Here is an 8664-nt window from a genome sequence, read left to right on the forward strand (position 1 = left end):
GCAAAGATCAGAGGAAAAGAGGGTGTTTTTGCCGCTTTTACTGACACTGTCTTTCTTATAAAGAAAAACAAAGCTAAAGAAAGATGGGAAAAGATTTTGAGCCTATCTGACCAATCTTTTCCCCAAGATAATGGGCAGCTATAAATCTTGACTTAGCAACAGGTAAAATTAGTCCAATCGCTTTCATTGATTTGCACAAGTAGTGTAACATTACTATCAGCGATTTTGGAAATTACCATTTCAGTTTACATGTTTTATAACTTTAGGTTAGGTTTTTTTAAATAAAATGTAGGGCAACAAGAGGAAATGGAAAATGTATGTTTCCATTCTTAAGTGAAATCAGTGGGAATCTTAAATAACATTTATTAAAAGTATGGTGCATTGGAAAAAAGTATATCTTTGGAGCTCGTCTGTGTTGCTATCCTTGGGGTCTACAACTCAGAGCTGCTGCAGTCTAAAATATTTCATAATTCTGAGGCTAAAAGGACAGAGTATTCAGTCTGAAGTAGAGGATTCTGAAGAAAGACTTGAGTTGCTTTCAATTATAAGGACGTTATTACATGAGGGATGGTGACCATATGTGCTTTATTCCTAATAAAAAAAAACTGAATAAAGAAAAGCTATAGTTAGACGCACAAGAACTGTGAGGCTTATTAAAAATGAGAGAGAATGAGGGGTATTTTCTTGTCTCCCTTCTAAAACAGATTTTTAGATGAGAAGACACTCATAGACCAGAGGGTAGGGAGAAACCAGGTCTTCCAACTCACAAAGTGTAAGTAACCAAAAAAAAAAAAAAAAGAAAGAAAAGAAGACATAGGTTCACAAATTTTGGGGTCAGAAAAAGTCACCTGGGGGGTTTGCTTAAAATACAGATCCTGTGGCCCATTTCCAGAGACGGTGATACAGTGGATTTAGGGTGGTATCTGGAAATCTGTATTGATTTTGAAACATGTCAACGCTTGAGAAGCACAAAGACAGCGCTGGGCCACTGACTTCGATGCAGGAACTGGGGTTTCTCCCCAGTCTGTTGCTAATTCATTAAATGATCCTGTCAAGCTGCAGCTTCCTTGCCTGAAAAATCCATACTTCATTTGTTCCTTCTATCTTATGAGACAAGAGCCGCAGAAGGTTGTGTAAGGTAGAAAAGCACTTTCCAAATCTGATGGCATATTCTATTTATCAATTTTTACATCCCTCATTAATCACTCTCTCAAATTAATCAGGGAAGGGCTTCTCTTCTCCCTGCTAATTCTGCACATGGAATTTCGAACCCGCAGATGTTAATTAGGAGCCTGCCCTGTGTACAGACTTGTAGAACCCACTTCTGCTATCTCCCACCTCTGTGATCTTGGGCAAATTATTCAAATTATCTGAGTTTCTATATCCTCGTTTGTGAAATGGGGATGCTTTTCGCCGCCTCCCTGGTTGCCTTGAGGAGAAAATCTGTAAAGTTCCTGCTACCTCACAGGAGCCTGATTCTTCCCACCTGTGGATCCTGTCCCTCCTCTTTCACCATGTCCTTGTCCTCCAATTGACAATGACTGTCTTGTGACAGAGACTGAAGTCTCCATTGTTGTCTTTGGCAAAAATCAGGTTAGTAGACGTTTGCCCAGAATGAACAGAAATAAGCTTTTTATTTTCTCGAAAATCTCAACAGATTTCTCATTAAAAAGAATATATACATACATGTCTCCAGAAATGAGGCAGTGGTGCCTGTTCCTGGGTGTGTGGCCAGGGACACAGAATTCCCTTGGTGCTTCTGCAAACTCAGCTTTATTGAGCGCTCGGGGCCCTTCAGCAAACAGAACTCATGCAATTTCCAGAGGCTCCTGTGATGACGTGAAAAAAGCAAACAAAAGAACATTCAGTGGGGTCTTTTCTGGCCTCAGTTCTGGCACGTTTTCCGCACTCATTCTGCTAAGAAGGGACTTAGGGGAGGAAATTATTTGTGAAGCTGCAAAGTCAGACGGGAGAACAACTGACCCATGTTTTGGGTGGAACTCTAAAAAATAAAGTTATGGAACATTTCATCCATAAAAATCTCTGACATCGAATGAGAGCAAATACGGCAGGTGACTTTGGGCACAGGGGTTTTTTGTTTTTTTCCTTGGGGAGTCCTTGTTATTTCAAATACCTTGGTAGATCTGTAACCTGTTGTTGGTATAACTGCAGTTCTCAAAGAGCTTAAAACACCCAACTAGAAATTGCCTACTATTTCATTTTACTGCAGACAAGCTCAACACGATGGGGGAAATGTCCTTGAACCTTACAACTTGAGAGTGTCTTTGTAGGAGGTGGTGGCATTGCCATCTGACAATCGACTGAATATGTGAGCAGTTGCTTCTGAAGCCAGCCTCATAACCCAAATGCTTAGTGGGAGAAGAGGTCCTGGGGCAGAGGCTGCCAGTCACTTCCCCAAGTCTAGGGGTGTGACAAGTAATCAGACTGAAGCCCAAGCTCCCCCAGGTGACACATGAGGCCTTTCCTGATATGCCACGGACTCACCTTTTCATCTTATCCTTTTCTTCCTGTCCCACTCCTGCACAACTCACTGCACCCCTCACTCATCAAATGCAGCTGTGTGTGGTCACAGGAAGGCACCACACTGTCCCCCTCCATCCACTCGCCTAGCCAACACTTGCTTCTCTTTCAAATCTAACCTCTTACTTTACTTTTTCCCTGAAACCTCCCTAACTGTCCCACCTCCCACCCCTCAAACTCTCAAACAGGAGAAGAACCTCTCCTCTGTGCTCCATCGTAACACTTCATTCACAGATGCATTTGTTTATATTCATGTCTTTCTCCCCTGCTACACTGGGAGCTCCTGAAGACAGAGTTGATGCTTTAGTCATCCCCGTTCCTAGAACTAGTGCTTGTTCAAAAGGGCTCAATAAATGTTAACTGGCTGACTCACTGGATGAATCATTGAATGAATCCTTTGAAGCAGCTTCTTGAAAGTAAAAATCCCACCCTCCTCTCCCCCGATCCCTCACAACTCTATATTTTGGGAGATGGAACTATAGTACTTTCCATTTTCCTAGAACCAAGAGATATTTGGGTGAGAAGCATGGCTGACAGGTGATCTTTTGAGTTTGTCTAAGCTAAGTACTCTAATCCCATCCCCCACCCACAGATACAGGGTACTACAGACTGAGTGTTTGCGTCCTGCTCAAAAGTCACAGTTGAAGCCCTAATCCCCAAAGTGGTGGTATTTGGAGATAAGGCCTTTGGAAGATACATTAGGGTCAGATTAGGTCGTGAGAGTAGGGTCCTCATGATGGGATTAAGGCCCTTATAAAAAGAGGAAGGGACATGAGTCCTTTGTCTGCATGTGAGGATACAGCAAGAAAGCGACCATCTGCAAGAGAGCCCTCGCCAACCAGGAGCAGCCAGCACCCCAGTCTCGGACTTCCCAGCCTCCAGCACTGGGAGAAACAAATTTCTGTTGTTGAAGCCACGCAGTCGATGGCATTTTATTGTAGCAGGCTGAGCAGACTAAGACAGAAGTTGGTACTGACCGTGGGGTGCTGCTCTAACAAATACCTAAAAACGTGGAAGTGGCTTTGGACCTGGGTAATGGGCAGAGGCTTGAAGAGTTTTGAGGCGCTTGCTAGAAAGAGCTGATATTGTCATGAAAGGGCTGTTTAAGGTGGTTCTGGTGAGAGCGCAGACAGTGTGGGAACAACTGGCTCGGCCATTGTCCTGCGAGGGCTTTGGGATCTTCTCACAACTAAACTTCCCGTACATGGAGGCCCTTTATCTGTCTGTAGCACAGGCAACAGTGGCAGGGCAGAAGGCTTGGATCCTCCTTGCGCTGGTGGCAAAACCTGGATTCTAAGTGCCGGCTTGGAAAGGGGGAAAGCATTCTGGAAAGCCGAGCTGGTGTCTTTTGCAGTTTGGAAAATAGAAAATTTAAAATGGAGAGAGAAATTTCCTGGGTAAAGGAATCCTGTAAGAGATAAAGTGGGGGAAATTGAGAGAGGGCAGGTAAAGGAGCTTGTTTGAAGTTTAAAGGAGAGGAACATTGTTGCATGGTGTATTTAAGAGTTGTCAGAGAGTAGGGGGGGCTGCCCAGTGGCACAGCGGTTAAATGCGCAAGTTCTGCTTCAGCGGCCCGGGGTTCATCGGTTTGGATCTCGGGTACTGACATAGCACCACTCGGCAAGCCATGCTGTCGCAGGCATCCCACATATAAAGTAGAGGAAGATGGGCATGGATGTTAGCTCAGGGCCAGTCTTCCTCAGCAAAACGAGGAGGATTGGCAGCAGTTAGCTCAGGGCTAATCTTCCTCAAAATAAAAAAAAATTGTCAGAGAAAATGGCTCAGGCCCCCTGCCACTAGGTGAGGAACTGGGAACTCCCTTGCTAGTCTTTCCTGTCACCAAATCCCACCGTGCAACTTGTTGTACTACTTGTGCTGATCCACCAAGTGTTTGCTCTCTATTTGTGGTGCATTCAGCATTGTGCTGAGCCTTATGTCCCACATAGACAATGCAGGGGACACAGCTGTGTACCCAAGTTGTTTACAGCCTCACAGAGGAAACGAGGTTCACTTGTGTGCAGATGGCACGAAAACAGAACACAATGCTAGACGGTACAAAGGGCTCGAGACAGGGCTTCTTTGCTGCATATTAGAATCACTGGGGGAACTTTTAAAAATCTTGAGGGGCTGGCCCAGTGGCGTCGTAGTTAATTTTGTGCACCCTGCTTTGGTGGCCTGGGGTTTAAGGGTTCAGATCCCGGATGTGGACCTATGCACCACTCATCAAGCCATGCTGTGGTGGCATCCCACATATAAAATAGAGGAAGATTGGCAACAGATCTTAGCTCAGGGCCAATTTTCCTTACCAAAAAAAACAAAAAAAAAAAACTTGAGCCCAGGCCATACCCCATATAAATGAAATCAGAGTCCCTGGGAGTGGGACCCAGATGTTTGTAGATTTAGTTTCCCAGATGATTCCAATGTCCAGCCAGGTCTGAGAAACCATGCTGAAGAATGAGCATTAGCTGTAACGGAAAAATATCTGAGCCATTCATTCACTAGCTCTGTGACCTTGGGTCAGCCAATGAACATCTTGAGGCCTGGTCATTCCAGAGACTTTTGTTAGTCCTATGAGGGGCATTTTATATCTGCATGATTAGCATAATGACTGACACATAGAAGGTACCCAATAAAGATGTATTCATTTGAACCAATAGTATACGTGGACTTATTTAATAAGCTTGAAAATGTAGTTATTAATAATAGTACTATTTGCAAAAGATAGTTTAGTGATAATATCTGTAATAATGGCTGTGGTAATTCAGGTTCCAAGGTGTACAGTAGAGAGAGCCCCAGTATTTACCTTGGTGGCTGTACATAACGGTGCTCCACACTGTGTGTTAGATTGACAAGTGCCTTGGGTGCATTGGAAGAATCAAGAGCAAAGCTTTTTAGTTCACCTTGGGAAACTGCCTCTTCATCGCTCTGGTCTCTGTCCATCTGTCCATGTACCACTGAGATGCCAAGCCACTAAGCCACATGGCAGAGGTTGAGAAAAGTACAGAGAATGAGAGAGGGAGAGGAGGAAGGAAAAGGAGCGATGGGAGGAGGAGATAAGAAGTCTTGGGAAAGAAGGAATGATGGGAAGGGATGTAGCCGAGGTTGGGAGTGTGGAGAGTGACTGAAGAGACAGTGCAACACTGCATGGGCCCAATGGTTCAAAGGGATGAGATGACAGTCAAGGTTTTGTTTTATGATGATGTGGAGGTCCCACGAGATGGAGGCAGAGAAGAGTGGGGGTTGGACTTGTAAATGGAGCTGATAAACCATAAGAATTCAGAGAACAAGGATATGGAGACCATCAAGAGCATGTCAGGTTTTACCTTGCCGACGCTCTGAAGGTCTGAAGGTTGTTAAATTGACTCCCATTCCTGAAAGAGCCCAGGCAGGCAGCTCCCTCTGGGACTCCCATTAACCCTCGTGCTCCACTGCCAGAAACATGAGCTCATTCCGCTTGTCCGTCTGCAGTCCTAGCAAGCACGATCAAACTTTATGAGGCTTATTACAAGCAAATTACATGGGAAGCTGCAAAGGATTGGAAGGAGGTGGATAGCGGCGGGGGGCCAAGCACACTATCGGGAAAGGGGAGCAGGGGTGGGGATGCTATGCACAGCCCAGACTTGGAAGGCATCAGAGCCCATCACCAAGCAGCTGGCAGCTCCCGCCTCCGGGGCCCAATTTTCCAAATGATGACTTGAGTGTTCACACCTGCACTGGCTGGGACCGGGGGCCCTCCCTCTGCAGAATTAATGGAGCGAGCAGAACCCAGGAATGCTTTTGGCCACAACAACCATTTCTCTCCTCCTTGGCCCCACCTTCTCTACTGGCAAAGCAGGTTTCTCTCCAGCTCCATGTCAGCTTCTCCTTCAGGCCTCTCTGCTGCTAAGGTGTGCAGATGCCCCTGGCTAGGCGTCCTCAGAGAGGCTAGATCCAAGGCACAAAAGAATCCCAGGACTTTTTCCCCTTAGATGGGCAGCTGGGCTCACCTTCTTATTGGCTTCCTCCTCCCCTTCCTAACATATAGACCCAAAACTATTTGCGACGCGACTTTTTTTGTTCCTACATAACACAAGTTTGGACAATTCTTTTTACCTTTTTTGGCTTCCCCTGGTGCATTCTGCTGGAAAGAGCCTGGGTACAGAATAACTGGGAATATCCCAGGAACTGGGATTCCCGTGGCTCGGTGTAGCTCCTACAGAGAGAAGCACAAAATTCATGTAGATCATTTTGTTTGAACTCTTTCCCATAGCAATTGCTACTGGGAGAGTCCCCCTAACCAAGGCTCGGCTCTCTTCAGTGCTGCACACTTGTGTGCGCACACACACACACACACGTGTCCACATGCTTACTCAGAAACTTGCTGAAGCAGAACCAAATCAGGGTATGCAAACAGGCCTTATGGTTTTGGACAATTTAGGAGATGGATGCAGGGTAGGTTCAACTGGGGAGAGGTCTGGAGAGATGCCTTAGACCAATCTGAATGCACAAAACCAAGGAAGCACAGAAAAGATGCCATGTGAATGTCGTTACATAAATTTTCTCTCCCAGCACAGCCTGAGGTGGTTAGATGCTGTTTCCATCCAATGGGAGCTCCTTAAGCTCTCCCACTAAGGCTGGAAAAACATTCACTTAACAGGCTTGTCCAAACAATTCCCTTTTTAATTCAGACATGATGAACAGCAGGGGGAAAGCAGAGCCCCAGGGCTGTCCACCTGAATACCATCACTCCTGACAGGGCACAGAGCCACACGTTCACCTCAGCAGTCCATTAAAAAGCCTGATGGGGAAACTGTGTTTATGGTCAGGTTACAGAAACAGGAGGGAAGCAATTAATGCCTTCCCCATTGCCCCTGTCCTTCTATTTTCTGTTCTTTCCAGCACGCACACAACATGCTCACACAGACTCAGCGCCATCTCTTGCCTTCGCTTAAATGCTTTCTCGCAAACTCTTTCTCTGACACCCACCCACCTTGCGTGTGCTCCCTTAAACGATGGCTTTATCAGTACACTTGCAGGAGAAACATGTTCACATGTGTACTACGCGCTCATATGCCCTCTCAGATCACAGCTACACCCACAGCCTCTTTCTTCTTTCCATCCACACTCTCTCCAAACACGTTCATTTTGCTCTTTCATCTCTCTGACCTTGAACTTGCTCCCATCTTCCTTTCTCAGTCAGTCTTTCAGGAAAACATCTCTGCCTCTCCACCTTCCCCTGACCACCCCCCATCGCTCTTCTCTCTCTCCACCTCTCAGCGGCCAAATCAGCAACCCCAATTCCTGGCTGTCACAGGAAGCTTTCACACGAGGGAACCTTATCATTATTTTATTGCTCCGTCTCTCTGTCAATATATTCCTGTCCTTCCAGCTGAACTAGATTCCCCTGAGTTAAAAACTCGACTTCGGGTTATGTAACAAGCTCCTTGGGGAACACATGAGGTTTCAGCCCGGCACTTAGAAGGAAAGCAAACTGCCAAAATAAAAAAAGCTATTTTAAAAAATGGCTAGTTTACACAGGAACCTAATTAAAGAAAGATCTAGTTGGTGGAAAGTAGCGGGAATAAAGGCAATTCTGGGCTGGGAAATGTTCGTTTCTTGTCCAACAGCCATTTTGCAAGCGTTAACAGGATCAAAAATGCTACCGGGGAAAACACGCATCTGAAGCGCGCCTCCTGAGTCCGGCGACCGGGTCAAAGATGGCAGTGCCACTGCAGGAGCACCAAGTGTATGCCACGGGTATGAGAATTAGCCGTAGACTAGCTATCCCACGTGATAAGGAGCTCACTTCGGTGATGAAGTTTCATAACATCACACACCACACTGTAATTAATACATATCCCATTATTCAAATATGGCTGTGCTGTGCTTATAGTTTCTTTATAAAAGATGGCAATCACTGTAACACATTTCACACATATTTCCGTATATAACTTTTTTTCCTGTGATATTTCAGAAAGTTGGATGTAGTCCCCATGTGATTGCTCAAATGAAAATCTCATGTACATTGAGTTCCACTGGCAGGATGGCTTCCAAAAAGAGCAGCACGGCTGTGCAAGGAGTGGTGCAGGCAGCCGAGGGGCAGAGGAGAGCCGGGGAGAGGACGCGGAAGGCCTTTCCCTACCT

The 8664-nt window shown here is 45.7% G+C and overlaps 1 long non-coding RNA gene across 1 annotated transcript; it reads right to left on the reverse strand.

The window, feature by feature from the left end:
- Positions 1-1686: 1686 nt before the first annotated feature.
- On the reverse strand, positions 1687-6735 carry LOC139078899 (uncharacterized). The gene is made up of 3 exons (XR_011532084.1): positions 6634-6735; positions 5865-6011; positions 1687-1829 (listed from the first exon to the last, which is right to left on the reverse strand). It is a non-coding gene; the product is annotated as an uncharacterized lncRNA (long non-coding RNA).
- Between the last annotated feature and the right edge of the window lie 1929 nt (positions 6736-8664).

The sequence above is a fragment of the Equus przewalskii genome, chromosome 23 (assembly GCF_037783145.1).
Source record: "Equus przewalskii isolate Varuska chromosome 23, EquPr2, whole genome shotgun sequence".
Lineage (NCBI taxonomy): Eukaryota > Metazoa > Chordata > Mammalia > Perissodactyla > Equidae > Equus > Equus przewalskii.